The sequence below is a fragment of the Canis aureus genome, chromosome 2 (assembly GCF_053574225.1).
Source record: "Canis aureus isolate CA01 chromosome 2, VMU_Caureus_v.1.0, whole genome shotgun sequence".
Classification (NCBI taxonomy): Eukaryota; Metazoa; Chordata; class Mammalia; order Carnivora; family Canidae; genus Canis; species Canis aureus.
In genome coordinates, this window is record NC_135612.1 from 72,515,761 (window position 1) to 72,532,811 (window position 17,051).

Consider the following 17,051-nt stretch of genomic DNA (forward strand, 5'->3'; position numbering starts at 1 on the left):
GTGATGACTTTCAGTGCCTCACAAAACTCAAGTTTTTCCGATTAGTCTTTTGGGAATGGGTACAGTTGTGTGGCCTCTTCCTATGAGTCTCTACCCCTGACTGACTTAGGAGAAAAAGTATTATTGCCCCTTTAATCATCTGTCCTATTTTTATAAAGGAGAGTTTGTCATAAACTTTTTTTTTTTCTCCAGTTAGCCTTTTAGTTTTGGCCCAGGTGCTTAGATATTTATTTGCTTTTGTTGCTTCCTTGGGACCTTTGGAATTTTGACTTCACATCAGGGGCATGCTTGGGGTTAATTCCCCAGAGCACCTTTGCTCCCATATTCTTTTCATAGTTATGTTTATGCATATTCACCTTTAAGTCTCATTTCCTTGTACATCTCCATTTGTTTCTTCATAGAAAAGTTAGAACTGCCCTCAAACCCTCCCCCAGACACAATTGCTTCTAAAATAAGCCAGGTTGTTAGAAACAGCAGCCGAAGGGAGCGCTGACAACAGAGCGGTGGTTCAGACCAACCACCAGTGATGCAGTGTGCACGGGTGGGATGAACAGCTTTTACATGGATGCTTTTGCATCCTCTGATGGCATTGCTACATTACCCTAAAATGAGCAATTTTCATTGTGAACATCAGAAAAAGTTCATCCTTGTATACTGTAAAACGGAGGTCAGCAAACCGGCCCACTGGCCAAATCTAGCCCACGCCTGCTTTTGTAGGAGCTAACAATGGTTTTTATATTTTTAAATGGTTATGTAAGTCCCAACATAATCTACTTTGCCTCTTGGCCCTCAGAGCCTAAAATATCTATGGTCTGTCCTGTTAAGAACAAATTTGCCTCTTTTCTGCTTTTGGAAGAAGTTGGAGGCCATGTACTATGATTGAAACATGTGAAATTGTTATTTATTTATTTTTTACCAGTTTTGACCTGCAAACATGCTAATTTTATGTGGTCAATCTAATATGTTTGGAAGAAAATTCTTCTTTCAAAATGGTTAGGATTTTAAAGTTTAGGTTCTTTGGGTGGAAGAAGTAAATTCATTGCTCACCAGCTTCATGAGTGATTCACCGTCGTACCTCTTCAGAGTTTTCCAAGGGCCTCTGAGCTTCAGAGTCTGGGCTGTCAAGTAGTTGAAAGGGTGCATTTCTTCTTCACTTGACTGACTTCTTATTAAGAGCTCTCTGGGAGAAAACTGTTTTTATTTTACCCTTCCTGGGTGCTGGGAGTATGCTAGCCATTCCCAGAGGCCTCTGCTGCACATGTCACTGGTGCTTTTTTCCTGGTGGGAAGGAGGGCGAGTGGCTGCGAGTGGGCACATGATATTCCCTTGGCCTTTAGCGTGTTTGCATAACACCTTGCTTGAAACATCCTTCCCAGGAACTAGAATTGTTGTTCTCACCCTTTTGGGCTTTTTGTCTTCTCCCTAGGGTATTGTTGATCCCTCAGTTCAGTATGCTGAAACCATCATTTATTTTGTGTGGTGTCTTTTCTGTTCTCCCCTTTCTCCCCCTTGTATCTCCCTTCTCCTTATTATTAAATTGGATTTGCTTGGGCAGCCTGGGTGGCTCAGTGGTTATGCACCGCCTTCAGCCCAGGGTCTGATCCTAGAGACCCGGGATCGAGTCCCACGTCAGGCTTCCTGCATGGAACCTTCTTCTCCCTCTGCCTGTGTTTCTGCCTCTCTCTCTCTCTCTCTCTCTCTCTCTCTCTCTCATGAATAAATAAATAAAATCTTTAAAAAAAATTGGATTTGCTTGTTGAAACCTCCAGCGGATGCTCTTTAGAGGCCCCTCTTGGTGGTAAGAAACATTAACCTCAGCTGCTCTATCTCCTGTCCCCTAAGTCAAGAAAGTTAAGATGACTTGTGGGGGGTGGGTGGGTGGGGAGGGGGTGCTTCTCAGCTGGGACTAGGTCTGAACAGGACCACACTGTTCCTGGAGAAGAGAAAATATTTCGGAGGGGGTGGAATTCTCTAGAATTCATAATTTTGTCATTAGGTGTGGTCAGAACTCTTGATCAAGAGTTGATAGTACACAGTGCTGCTGCACTCTGAACAATTTTTGAGGCTCACATGGCAAATTGGAGTTTGTAGATTTTCTTTTTATCTGCTTTGGCATTATTATTTTCCTGTTCAGGGCTACCTTCTTTCAGGCCAGGATGCTGGTCTTTGGTGAAATGTGGATGGAATGGCATCCATTGAACGCCAAAAGTAGAAGTCAATGGTTAGAGTGGACCACTCCCGTGTTTTCATGCAGATATTTGTGCTCATGTTAAGACTAGTGTTTTGAAATAATTCTGGGGATTGTGAATAAGATTGCGTCCTTGTTTATTGTGTTTGCACCTAGCATGGCTACAGCTACTCTAACTCCAGCTGTCAAGATCTGACCTCTGGCCTGCGGTCTCTTGCCTTGCAAATTTGACTTATGTATTTAGCCAGATTCATCTAAGCATGGCTTTTATCCCTTACCAGAATGTTTGGTGCATCCCCACTAGTCTAAAAGGTCACTCTGACGTTTGAATCTTCCACATTTTCTTTCCCTGCCCCTTGTTTTAGTACCCATTACTCATGGTTAATAATAGTTGTTGTTAGTAGTATTCCTCCTCAGTAGATACCTTACTCTAGCCTAAATGGGTAGCTCCTGCCATTCCTTCTGTGGAATGCAGATCCATCTCTTGACTGCCTGCTAGAACTCTACTCTGGCTCTAGGGCATAGCAGCATTGCCCTCTTTCCCAGGATGCTTCCCTGGTTTCCCAAATACAAGCATGTGCCCATGTAGCTCTTAAATATCCTTCTTGATGCTTGTGTTCCAAATTGCTCTCTATATTTTAGACTATGTATATATTTTGTCTGGATTTCAACACTAAACTCTTTCACTTCCTTCTCTTCTCTCTATATGAGGACAGTGCTTTATCTGTGGTAGGTCTTCAGATATTTGTTGCATCACCTTGGGTTTGAGATAGGATCTGATCATTGTCTTTAGGAAGGCCCCCTATAAAGTACTTTCCAGACCTTTTGGCAGAACGTCTACAGGCCAAGGCCACAGGGGCATAAATAGGGCAGCCAGGATGCTGCACGATGCTCTGCTCACCCATCCCTGGCTCTCCTTCCACCTTCCTATCGCTCTCTCAGAGGTGGGTGTTTCCTCTTTTTCTGCACTTAAGAAATTTCCATTCAAAAAGGTTAAGCAGGGGCGCCTGGGTGGCTCAGTTGTTTAAGCATCTGACTCTTGATATCAGCTCAGGTCTTGATCTCAGGGTTGTGAGTTCAAGCCCCATGCTGGACATGGAGCGTACTTAAAAATTTTTTTGAAAAAATAAATGAAAGATAGAAGGTTTAAATAGTAATTAATAGGCACATGATTATTTCTTTTGGGCTTCCCTCTTTGACTTCCTTGCTGTCCCTGATGAAAGGCATTGATTTTGTTTGAGACCCTACCACATGCCACACACTGTATCCTAAATTTAATAGAAGTATCTCACTTGGAACTGAATAAACCTTTAAAGGTTCATTTTATTATCCCCATTTCACAGGTGAGAAAACAGAGTCTTGAAACAGCAAAGTAACTTTTCAGAGCAGAGCTACAATCTGAGTCTAGGTTTATTTGCTCCTCTCCTCCCATCTATATTCCTTCCTATGCTTGAGTTGTCTAGTGACCTGTTGACCACTTGTTTAGGTGGTGTCCACTCACCTGTTCTCCCCACTCAAGCTTTTGGTAATAAGGTCTTATAGACCTAAAAGATTTATCATCAAAGGATGCTGACATTTGTCTCTAGCTCCTCTCATACCCAATTAAATTCAGTAGCCACAAATAACAGAGAGGCCCTAGGAGAGTACTTCATATTGAAAAAGTAATAGTAATAAGTACAATAAGAGTAATAACACTTTTAAAAATCATACAGGTATACATGTTTAATATAGAAAAGTTTAAAAAAAAAATAGGGGCACCTGGGTGGCTTAGTCGGTTAAGTTGGTTAAGCATCTACCTTCCGCTCAGGTCATAGCCCCAGGGTCCTGGGATCGAGCCCTGTGTCAGGCTCCCTACTTGGGGGAGCCTGCTTCTCCCTCTTCCTCTGCCTGCCACTCTCCCTGTTTGTGTTCTCTCTCCCTCTGTGTCAAATAAACAAATAAAATCTTAAAAAAAAAAAAGAAAGAAAAATTTAAAAATAAAGAAAAAACAAGCTTTCACAACTCTATATACCAAGAGATAGCCAGTTTATGCATTTTGTTGATTACCCTTCTGTACATCAAGCATTCTCTCTCAATATATTTATCTTCTTTTTATTTACAGACATGGGGTAATGTTGTACATGGTGTCTACTCAACAAGGTATCATAAATATCTTTCTAGACTAGAACATTTACTTTCCTGGCAACTCAAAAGCAGCTGATGGTAGACTTATGTATATGGTAATCCAGAGGGAGGGAGGCAGTGAAAACAGTTGAATGCAGCAGAGCTGCTTCAGCTTTACCTGGATATGTGAACTTCTACCATGATTAAAAAAGTGCTGGTCAAGACTCATTAAATTGATTTTCAGCGACAATTAATGGGTCTCAAGTCCCAGTTTGAGAAGCACTAGGCTAGAGATTACATAATATTGGAAAGTGTGCTTGGACAGAATCATATTTGGGGAGTCTGGAGAGGGGCAGGGTTTCTCCACTCTGCTGGGTTATGGGGAAACATTTGGAATTTGAGTTAGGACCAGGAACCTGAGTACAGGGTTCAAGATCATTAACAGCCAAGTGGGTCTCACTGCCCAGGACAGGCAGGATATGACACAGTATCCCAAGAGAGGGACTTTCTGCTCTGGTTTTAATTGGTTTTCCTGGTGTGGGAGGAAGCCCTGCAGGATTGTCCAGATGCTGGTGATCACAGCTGAGGAGTCCTTCAGGAGTCTTCACAGTTTTAGCAATAAGATTCCCTGAATGAGGAGTGGGTGTTGGAGTTGGGGAAGATTAAAGGAACAAGATTTAAAAAATAACACTGATTAGATTTTTCCTCTGTCCAAGAGGGAAAAAAAGAATCCATTTATTTTAGAAAATGTATAGACACTGAAAAGCCCAAAGAAAAAAAGCCCCATCCTTAACATTTTGCATGCATTTTTATGGTCGGTTGTGTATGTGTACATGCATGCATCTGCCCGTTTATGTTAAACATGGTGATCATACTGTATGTCTTATTTTATGACATGCTTTTTGTCACTTAATTGGTCATGGAAATTTCTAATATTATTAAATCTTCTAGTCTGTGATTTTTAACAATCTTACACATTATTACATTGCATGGGTATATCATGATTAACAGTCCCCCACTGTTAGGGCATGTGGGTGGCTCACTTGGTTAAGTGGCTGCCTTTGGCTCAGGTCATGATCTCAGGGTCATGAGCATGAGCTGGAGACCTGAGGCTGGCTCCATGCTTAGCAGGGAGTCTGCTTCTCCCTCTCCCTTCTGTCCCTCACCGCCGCCCCCCCCCCCCCCCCCCGACGACTTATGTGCTCTGCTCTCTCTCTCTCTCTCTCTCTCTCTCAGATAAATAAAATCTTAAAAAAACAAAACAAAGAACAATCACCCACTGTTGAGCATTTAGGGTATTTCCAATCTTTCGATGTCCTTCTGGATTAATCATCATTCATAACCCTCTTTTTTTCTCCCTTAAGAAATGTCCAGAAGTGAAACTGCTGAGTTAAAGTGTTGCTTGCACATTATAAAGACATTGCTATGCACACCCAAACTACCTTCTGGAGAAGTTTTATCTATTTCCATTCCACCACCCTTGTGTGAGGACTGCACATTTCTTCCTACTCTGGAAACAGAGGGAGACGAGAAAACACTTTCCGACGTGATAGGTGAACTATGCTGTCCTCACTGTTGTACTTTGTATTTCGTTATTTTTTCCAAATATTGAGGCTTAGCTTCTTTTTTTTTTTAATCTGTTCAGTGGCCAAAAATCAGCTGCATGAAATACGTGTGATCCAAATGTAAAAAAACCCTGAACTTATTTTTGTGCAGATAATGTGACTTGTTTTCATCGTACACAGTTCGTATTGGTTTTAAGCTTAAAATCTAGTTCTTTAAAGAGACAGGTTGCCAGCCTTTTCATACAGCAATAGCCTGAGGAGCTTAATTAAGATATGAGACCGAGCCCCTGGGCCTAGTACCCTGGTTTAAGAGCAGGGAGCCCGTGATTGCTGCAGAGCCATTGCTAGGGAGACAAGAGGCCTGGCCCCACCACCTAGGGCTAGTAGACAAGTTATTAGAACCAACTGAGTCTCACTTCTGACATCTGTAAATTGAGGAGTTGGACTGGATGATATTTAGGCAATCTCTAGTTTAAAAATTCTATTATATTTGTTTTCCAGAGAGAGAGCTGCAAACAAGGCATGGCTGCAGGGGAGAACCAGTTCAAGTTAGAGCAAATATATTCAAAACATAGCACTCAGGAAATTTATGGGTAGTGAAGTATTATTTAAACTTGGATTTTAACTGCTTAAAATATCTACAAATAAGCCAAGACAAAGAACAAATGTATAACAAAGCTTTTAAAGGAGAGCGATCACATCCAAATAAGTAAAGGTAATCTACTTTACTACATAATAGCAGTGACAAAAATAAAAATGCTTTTACAGGATAATGTTTTGGTTTATCTAGTTAGCTTAAACAGCATGCCAGCACCCACTGTCTAGTGTAATTGTATGAGTGCTTTGGATAGGAAAAGTTTTGAGTAACCATTATGAATGTGAGTAAATACAGGGCTTGACACATAGTAAGTGCCCAATAAATACATATTGAATGAATGAACAAATAAGTACTTACTTGAAAATTTATATAACATTGAAGGGGGGGGGTGAGGAATTCCTTGCACGTTGCAAATTTTTCCAAATCCTGTTTTTGAACATACTTGGTTCTCTAGCTTTGGTTGTGTTTACATAGCTTCTTTCTGTATATGACAACCCCTATTGTTTGCATCTGCCTGACTCATGATCCTTCTTACCCATATCTCCTTAGTTTCTTCCTCTGCCAGCCGGGAAGCAACTGAAAATGCCCTGGTTTGTTTTAGGGTCAGTTTCCTTTATTTACATCAAAGCTGAGTTACAGCATCTTCCTGGCCTTCCATTTACCTCCTGTATTAGTTTTCTATCGCTGCTATAACAAATTACTGCAAACTAGTGACTTAAAACAATACAGATTTATTGTCTTACCATTTTGGAGACCTGAGGTCTGAAAGGGAGTGTTCCTGGGTTACCGAGGTATCTGCAGAGCTTGTTTGGCTTGGAGGCTCTGGGAGAGAATCTGCATCCTTGACTGTTTCAGCTTCTGGGAATTCCTGTATTCCTTTTCTTACTCAGTTTACCACACCTCCCTTCTCTCTTGCCATTCTGAACTTTTCCCTTTTCTATTTACTACCAACTATTTGCTGTTTAGGAACTTCCATACACATAGGTTTGTGTGTGAAGTTACTTCCTCTACTTCGAGAATTCTTAGTTTGTTCTCAAAAGAGACAACTCCTCTCAAAACTGCTATGCCAGGTAGTGTAGCCAAACGGTAGGACTCCTGCTACCTGATAGGAGTAAGAGACAAAGTATGGTACGAGGGAGGCTATAAAGAGAGGCCACATTCCAAGACACTGTTCTGTTGACAAATCTCCAAATTCTAGTGGGCTAAAAAATTCTGCTTCTCAGGTGAGTCATTACAACCTCAACACAGACTACCTTCTAATTCATGAATTTGCTCTTTGGCTGTTTTTAATCTTATCATTGAATTTGCCCATTGACTTCCTCTCCCCCCAAATGAGATATAATTCACTCCATAAAATTCACTCTTTATATAATGCAGTCGCATTTAGTATATTCACAAAGATACATAACCATCACCACCTCCTAATTCCAGAACATTTTTACCACTCTGAAAAGAAACCCTGAACCCATCATTAATTATCACCACACATGCCTACCCATCTCCCTCGGAGACTGTGAACCTTACTTTGTGTCTCTAGCATAATGTTTTCAAGGTTCATCCATGTTGAGTACTTATTGGTACCTAATTCTTTTTGTTGTTGAATATTATTCCATTGTACAGATACAGTTCCACATTTGTTTTTTCTGTTCATCTGTTTATGGACATTTGGGTTATTTCTGCCTCTTGGTATCATAAATAATGTTGCTGTAAACACTGATTTACAAGTTTTTGAGTAGACTGATGTTTTCATTTCTTTTGGGTATATACATAGAGCAGAATTGCTGGGTCATGCTACACTTTTTATTGTCTATCTTTTTGATTATAGCTATCCTAAGGGGTATAAAGTGGCATCTCGTTCTGGGTTTGATTTGCATTTTCCTAGTGACTTATGATGTTGAGCATCTTTTCATTTGTTCACTTTTAAATTGAGTTATTTATTCTTCCTTGAATATTCTGGATACTACACTCTTATGCAATTTGTAAAAATTTTCTCCTACTCTGGATTGCAGTTTTACTTTCTTACTAGTATCCTTTGAAGCACAAAAGTTTAAAATTTTGATGCAGTTTAGTTTATCTGCTTTTTGTCTGTACTTTTGATGTTCTATCTAAGAAACCATTGCTTAGGGAAAAAAAAGAAACCATTGCCTAATCAATTTATAATTTTAGTGCTTACATTTAGGTGTTTGATTCATTTGAGTTAACATATTTTGAAGCAGTGGTTCAGTTCATTCTCCTCATGTGCATTTCTAGTTGTCCCAGCACTGTTTGTTAAAAGACTATTCTTTCCCTTTATAGGGGAAGTTTTTCAATTTCTACAAAGAAGCCAGATGGGCTTTGATAGGGATTGTGTTTTCTAGACTTGGTTTTACTGAGGGGCAGCCCTTTGTGACTGCCCACCTAGAGCCCGCAGCTCAGCTCTGGCTAGCCAGTTTCATTATCTCTTTGTTCCTTTCTTCTCTGTAGGTCATCAGAAAGCCTTCTAGGTCCTCAGGCTTTAACTATCTTTACTGATTTTTGAGTTCCATCCTCAGTTATGGCCCAGAGATTTGCTTTTCATTATTTTGACTTTTTTTTTTTAGGATTTTATTCATGAGAGACACACAGAGAGAGGCAGAGACATAGGCAGAGGGAGAGGCAGGCCTCCTGCTGGGACCATGATGTGGGACTCCATCCCAGGATCCTGGGATCACAACCTGAGCCAAAGACACTCAACCGCTGAGCCACCCAGGTGTCCCCAAAAGTTGCTATATCTTATTCAGGTTTTCCATGTATTTGAAACAGGCAGAGTCCTTGTCATTTTGGCTCACAATATGGACTAGCAACTCTTATCAGCATAGTCTGATGACAGGATTTTAAGACCTTTGAATCACCAGATTGCGATCTCTGATTTGCAAAGAATCTTAAACATAAATGAGTATTAAATAAATATTAATTCAGTGAATGAGTGTTCTGCAAAGACACTTGCACCTAAGCCGTAGTTTTGGAGTGTGGTGAAGTAGTACAGTTCATCTTTGGACACCAGACCACTTGAAGAACACTATTTTCTGGGCATGTCTCAGTGAGCTTGATTCTAGATTTTATGTGGCATGTGAACCGTAGCTCTGAAATTGCTTATCAGAAGCCTATCTACTGCTTCTATTTTTAGATACTCATAAAATAGAGCTTGTTTTCACGTCTAGTAAATAAAATTATCTCTTGATGTTAACAGTAATAAAGGTGACATCTCTGTCTCTCTGGAGAGAGAAATTAAGGTTTCAACAATCCAAATTAAAATTCCTTCTTTGTAAATTTTTGCTTTTTTTGTTTTAAAATTCCCTCTGTAGTCTGCTTCTTCTCCGGTGGAGATTTGAATGTTATATCAAGATTTATTTTGTTATGGTAATGAAAAAGTCCCATCTTCACATGGGTGCTCTAGGTCTATCATCTCTAGCATCAAAACAGAAAGCAGAACCAAGAAGCCCTGTGTCAAGTCTTCAGTAACAGGAATGGACATCCTGGAAAGAAGCCTGTTTGGTGTCTGCTTTTGCTGTAAAATGAGTCTAGAAGATGTGGCATAACAGTCCTTGGAGGGAACTAAGTGTGGCTTCCTTTTTTATTTTCCGTAGACTAGCTTTCTTGTTCCAGGGAAACCTATTTGTAGGGTGGCAAGTGTCTTCAAACCTCATGCCTAGCATTTTGGGGACAACTCTAGGGGCTTCTAAACAGCCTTGCCCCACATTTCATATGTAGAGGATTCAGATGGTGGAATAGATTAGCCTTCTGTATATGTGGATAGGTTTTGACTCAGAGAGAGATGAGAGGAATGTGTTGTCCTCAGGGAAGTGGCCACGGGGACTTCCTGCAAAAGGAGTGGTTGAGAAGAAATGTTCCAGCCAAACTTTGGAGCTTAAAACTATCTTCTGGGAGCAGCCTCTGGAAAGAGAGAAAAAAAGAAATATACAACTTTTTGGGGGCAATTTTGAAAACAAAGCAGATAGAATTATTTTTCCAGGTTTCCCGGACACTTGTTCATTTATGCAAACCTGAAATTGTTCTTGGGGGAAGTGAACTCTGATGACCTGAATGAAGGTCACAAGAATCCTTGCAACATGAAACCCATAGAATTCTGAAAGGAATGACTTGGCATATTTCAGAGTCACCAGATAGGTCAGTTTATTGTTAGCCTCTGTACCTTCTAGAACTTTCTTTAATGAGGTATGTGTGTGTTTATAGAGAAAGGGATAGAAACAAAATAGCAAGCATGCATTCTTGCGTATTCTATAGAAAATGCTTTGTTAAAGTATATCTAAACTTTAAGTCATTTTCTCCCTTTCAGTTCTATGGAAAATACTTAAATCTGTGGAATCAGATTTGTTTTCTCCTTAGAGTGCCCTCTTAGGAGTATCCAATCATGGCAAGTGTTGATCCCCATCTCTCAGGGTACAAGAAAATTCCCCAAATGGCTTAAGTTGCATATTGCTTATTTGGAACTTGAAACCAATAAATCCAGCATGACTTGGCTAAATCATGCATACCTGCTACCATTCTGTCCTTGTGACTGGGGCTTGCTTAGGGGTAAAGAGGATTTCCTGTTGTTTTTTGAATGTCAGGAGATAGAAGCCTTTTGTTTTTGAAATCTGTTTCTTCCACCAAAGGGTCCGGTTTAAGCAACAGTTAAAAAATGGCTCCCCTTTTTTCTGATTGAGGGACAGGAATGGAGTTAAGGCTGGAGGGGTGATCAGAGCCAATCAGTAGATGGATTGCTATTGCATCTGCTCTACTTGTAATGCTGTGCTGGCTCCTCTGGAGGATTGAGAAGAGTTACATATTGTCCTCCAAGAGTGTATGTTTTCATATGTAGACATGGCCAAAGGTGGCAATTATCAGAATCAAATCACGTCGTGTAGCAGCTTAGAGGAGGGGAAGGCCAGGAAAGATAGGCGTAATCATGAAGCTCAAGGACTAAAACCCAACTTTGAAAGCTTTCTCCTCCAGTAGGACAAAGGTCTAGGAACAGATGTGATTCTGATCATGGAGTGGTAGAGCGACTATGGGGTTGCAGGTGTTACTTGAGTTGCACGTGAAGTGGGGTATTGTGGATGGACCTGTTGAAATGGGGGTGCATGGGAAGAATATATCCTAGTGAAAACGAAGTGCATGTTCATGATAATAAGCTATTTATATTATTAGTTGCTGCATTATTAGTGACTGCCACTTCCAAGGCAGGCACTGCTCCAGCACTTCATGGGCATCCTTTCAGTCCTCCTAGCAGCTGTCTTGGGATATGGGTGCTACTCTTATCACTCAGTTACAGACGAGGACACTGAGGCACAGGGGAGATAAGTAACTTATTTCAGGCTGCACAGTGAGTGGTATGGTTGGGATTTGAGTCCAGGCTGTCTGGCTGCAGGCTCTGTGCTCCCAACCACTATGCCACCTGCTTCAGCAGCTATGGCAGGAGTGGGAAGGGGTTCTAAGCAGGAGAAGCTGCTGGGAGAGAGGAGATTCCCAGGTCGGGATTGCTGGGGGGGGGGGAGCAGGTCCTGGGGATGCAGTGTCTGTTTGGTGGCTACCTCGAGGAGTTAGTGACCCACAGAGGAGCTGGAGATCCGCTGCATCAAATGCATCCCGGAAGCAGATGGCAGAAAGGTCTAGAGCCTTTCTGTGTGCTGGGCTGTGTGGACAGAGCAGTGGGTAAGGTGTAGGTAAGGTGACTGCTTCCTTGGAACTTGCATTTATTTTAGGGATGGAAGGAGACAAGAGGAAAGCCACTCAGAGAAGATAATTATGGACTGTGGTCCATGCTGTGGAGAAGTCAGTAGTCTGTTGGAGAGTTCCTGGGCAGGGCCCCCATGACATGGGGTGACATGGGGAGGACGTCCCTGAACAAGTGCTGTTTGATCTGTGATCTGAAGCATGGGAAGAGCCTAGCCGTGTGGAGAACTGAGGAAAGCTCATCATAGTCTGTGGTAATATGGATGGTTCAAAGGAATGGAAAGAAGACTAGAATGTTAGAGCATGGCGGGCATGGCAGGGCTTGGTGAGAGATGGAGTTGGAGGAGGCTGGGCTGAACAGACTTGGAGTCTTGGTACGGGGTTTTGATAATTTCCAAAGAGCAGTGGGAAGCTGCTGGATGTTAAGTGGCTGTGGCGGGGGTGGGTGGGTAGGGGCATGATTCCATGGGAGAGCCAGGGTGCTAAAGAGATTCACCTGTTCCATCAGGCAGGCTTAGGAGAGCTGAATGAGAGAAGAGGGAAAACGGAGTGGGGAAAATACAATTAAGATGCTTCACCCCCAACTTTACCATGCGTATCACAGCTAACGTGGCCTTTCTGCCTAGTGAAAGGTGAAATTCACCTCAGGTAGAACTTTGTAGAACTCATTCAGGTTGTGATGAGGATTCATGGCACCAAGACTTCACAGTTGTCTTTTCACCATCTGACTGTCAATTTTTATCTGTTTATATATATAGAGAAAAAAATCAGAGCTTACAAACCCAGAGATTAACCAGTTTTTGTTTGTTTTTATAGGTATTGGAATTTGTAAAACATTACTTTATATATGGTAGATGCTTTTAAGTTGGGGGAGCAACAAACGCTTTGGAAATACTATAATTATCTTTTCTACACATTGGACGACTTTCTTATTCTCAAGATGGAGACTCAAAATAGAGACAAATAATTGCCCACCCTATGCCTAAATCCTGCTCCATTTTTGCTAACAGACTGTGTAGCATGATGACCAGCCTCAGACAATAGTTGTGATGGTTCAAGCTAACCTGTCGGTCCTGACCCTAAACTTCTAGGATTCTTTGTGGCAAGTGTGACCTGGTTCTGGCCAGGGAGACCTGAGAATTAAGTCCACTTGGGTGGGGGTTGGGGTTTCCTGGGAAGCATTTATGGTCCTGATAAAACCTGCCTGACACATGAGCCTGTCACTGCCCTTACTTGTTTTCTCCTCTGCCCTGCCTTGAATACTGATAAGCTGTCTGAATGCACAGCAGCCCTCATGTCACCATGAGGTTACAAGCATGAAGGAAAAGCCAAGAGCATCACCGAGATAGCTGCTCTGACATTGTTCCTGTCGAATTGACACCAGCAGCCTTGAGCCTTCCAATTACTTCCTATTTATTGAATTCACTGTTATTTGGGTTTTCTGATGCTTACAGCTGAATGCGATGATAGCTGAAGCAAATGTGAAGATACAGATGTTATATGCTTTTCCCCGTATGCTGTGATTACCTCGTAACTGTTCCTTGATATTCAGTATGACCTTTAGCTCGTGTGAAAACTGTCGCTGAGAAGGACATTCTAACTTGTATTAAAAGTTGTTCACAGTTGAAGGCGATGAGTTGTGGACTTAGAAATGTAATTTTCAAAATAAATGAACTTGCCTGCATGAACCTGCTGTAGCAAGTACCGTCGAGCCATGCTTCATGGCCGGTATCTTCCTTATGGCCTTTTTTATGATCGTCTTAGTCAGTGTTCTGGTGAACTACATTGTGTATATTTATGGCTTTGTAGGAAACTATAGCAGTTCTAGGGGTAATAGCATAAATAGTCTGATTTCTTAAAAATGTGAAGCTCCAACAGGCTTTATTGGATTTCAGGGTAATGGGATTATTAAATTTTCTACTTCTTTTCAAATTTTTTATGGCTAAGTTCTACCCTAGGGATTTCAAGAAATCTGGGGGCTAGTTCTAACTTTTATGGGAAACAATTTATCCTAGAATTCTGCATTGCTGAAAACAGGGGTAGGGGAAAAAATAACCCAAATTAGGGTTTTCTTTTTTACTGTCTTAGAATTAGTGCATTGTTAGACTTCATGCAAATACTCTGTGAATCGTTTTCCCCCAGAAGGTAGAAGTGGTACTTTGGGGGCGCCTGGGTGGCTCAGTCAGTTGAGCATCCGACTCTTGGTTTCAGCTCTGGTCATGATTTCGGGGTCATTACCTAGTCAAGCCGCACATTGGGTTCCATGCCCAGCAGGGAGTCTGCTTGAGATTCTCTTTCTGTCTCTGTGCACCCCCTCCCTGCCCACACAGTCTCTCTCTCTCAAGTAACAAATAAATAAATCTTAAAAAAAAAAAAGAAGTGGTGCAATGGTATGTATTATGAAATAATTTAAGGTCAAAAATCAAATTTGTCTTTTGAGCTGTTAGGATAAAAGGAATTATAAGTCACAGCACCATCAAATTATAAAGAGAGATTGTAGACACCATCTAGTAAAATTACACTTTTTTCATAACCTTGGAACTTAGACTTAAAACAGTTTCAGCTGTTCATTTGTAAAATAAAAATATATGTGGTTAACCTATGCATCCTCTTCTTGGTTAATGAAGGATTATCTCAAAGGAACAAGGAAACATTATATAACCCCAAGGGTCTCCAAAGGAGGCTTCAAAAGCCATCTATTCTGACTGCCTGAGTCCCAAAATGACAAAGGTTATTTCTTTGAGGTAATCCAAAGTGATAACTCTTAGACAGATAAGGGCATGTTTGCAAAACCTGCTAGATACATTAACACCTTCAGTGCTGTCCACCTGAATTCTTGATGACAATGTCTTGGGTGGGATCAATGCTTGAGCCGATCCTTGAGAGATAGTAAGGGTTTGACAGACAGTGATAGGATGTCCCGGGCAAAACAAATAGCAGAAGCATACAAGTGGGAAACTTTCAGGAGGTTCAGTAACAAGTGTGGAGCCCAGGCTGGTGTGCCCTTGGGGGTCAGGTGGTAGAGGAAGGGTTTATGTCTCTAGAGACTAGAGGCAAGTTGGGCTTATTTTGGTCTAGTACATGGAGGGTCTTGAGAGCCTATTGGTAGAATGGAGATTTTATTTGATAGCCAGTAGGGGAGCTCTTAAAAGAGTCATACTGGTAATGATGATAGCTAATACTTAAATAGCACTGACTGTGTTACCGCCATTCTGAGCGTTTTATACACACTCAACTAATTTCTGCAGTAAGCCTTTGACATTATGACTCTCATTATGTCCATTATACAGTTGATGAAACTGAGACACAGAGGTTAGGTGACTTACCCAAGGAAACTCATAATAAGAAGTGATGGAGACAGAATTCAAACCCAACTGCTCTGGCCCTAGAGTCCCACTTTTAATGGTCTGGAGCATGGGTATGGTCATGATAAAGGTGGTGGATTCTCTTAGGAGGATAAATCTGTAGAAGTGTGCAGGAGGCTGGAGTGAGGGCAGATGGTTGATCAGGAGATGGACTGCAGGCCTCCAAGAGAGTTCATAGAACCCTGGCTTAGGTGGTGACAGTGGCAATGAAGGGAGGAGAATTCAGATGTCTGTAGCTCCTTAGTGTAGATCGCTGGTGCCAGATCCCCAAATGGGCATGGGGGCTGGGGCAGGATGATGTCAGAGATGGCTGGGATCTTGCTTGGATGTCTGCCTCACTGAACTAGGGGGGTTGAGAAGGAGACTTCGTGGGAGGGTGGTGATTTCCTTTTCCATAGCTCTGTTCTCTCACTGTGACCAACCAGTGCAATGGTTCTTAACCTGGGAAAACTGTCTTGAAAAAAAAGATCCACCTAAGTTTGTCCTAACATATTTCTAAGTTTATGGGACCCTCTAAGTTCATGTATCAGTGTGATACTGGGCCGACAGTAGGTCTAAACGGTTTTTTGAAGACATTTCTAAGGCGGCTTGTCCTCTTCCCAGCTCGAGAACAGTGGGGGTGAGAGCAGGCGAGGTGACGGGTGTGGTTCTGGACTCAGGGCCCCCTTTGTTTCAGTTTCCCTGGCAGCGGGGCTTGCCGTCTGCTTTCCGCTCTGCTCTTAGTTTTGACGAGGAGAGCCGATGGTGGCTAGAGATACAGGAGGACCTTGGTGTGGGTTGTGAATGGGCATCCTGTGTTGAGAGGAACACCCTGTTCCTGGTGGCGGCCTCGGCCCGCGGGTCAGGGCCGAGCTGTTTTCTTCCCTCCTGCTGCCTTTCGGAGAGGAATGTTGCTGGGCAGCCCATCTTCCCCGAGCCTTCTCTGAGGCCGCAGCCAAAGGGCCAAGAAGGAAGAGAAGTTGATCCGAGATCTGCAGCTGACACTCTTGTGGGACAAAAAGTACCGAAGTGGATGGGAGAACGCAGAGATTCTACTTGGGTGTATGTTTCATTATCATCCACGGCCGGGGACAGTTTCTTCTTTCCCTCCTTCCTTCCTCTCTCCCTCTTTCCATCCTCTCTCCCACCTTCCTTCCTCTCTGCCTCCTTCCTTTCATCATTTCTTTGCCTTCTCTCCCTCTTTTTTTCCTTATTAGGGGAGTTGGGAATCATGTAGGGTTAGTAAATGTGGCTGTACCTATTTCTATCTTTGATTATGGTTTTCCATCTTGATTTCTCAAAGAAAGGTCAACACTGGCAATCACATAAGCACTGGTTGCATGTGGAACTTACGCAGCCCTACTCTTCTGGATATGGCTGTGTGAGGAAGATGGGGAGCTACAAGACTTGGCTGTCCCCGCAAGCCTCTTCAAAGACAATGGAGAGAGGGGCACCTGGGTGGTCAGTGGTGTCTGCCTTTGGCTCAGGTCGTGATCCCAGAGGTCGTGATCCCAGAGTCCTGGGATTCAGTCCTGCATCGGGCTCCCTGCAGGGAGCCT

The 17,051-nt window shown here is 42.2% G+C and overlaps 1 protein-coding gene across 10 annotated transcripts in view; it reads left to right on the top strand.

The window, feature by feature from the left end:
- The window catches only part of APBB2 (amyloid beta precursor protein binding family B member 2), a 381,437-nt gene that overhangs the window by 140,199 nt on the left and 224,187 nt on the right, over positions 1 to 17,051 (top strand). The window contains exon 1 of one of the 10 annotated variants that reach the window (XM_077878802.1): positions 16,389 to 16,554. The exons of the other annotated variants lie outside the window; for them this stretch is intronic. The gene's annotated coding sequence lies outside the window, so the exon portion shown is untranslated. Of the gene's footprint in view, positions 1 to 16,388; positions 16,555 to 17,051 lie in introns of those variants that run through there. 10 annotated transcript variants of the gene reach the window in all.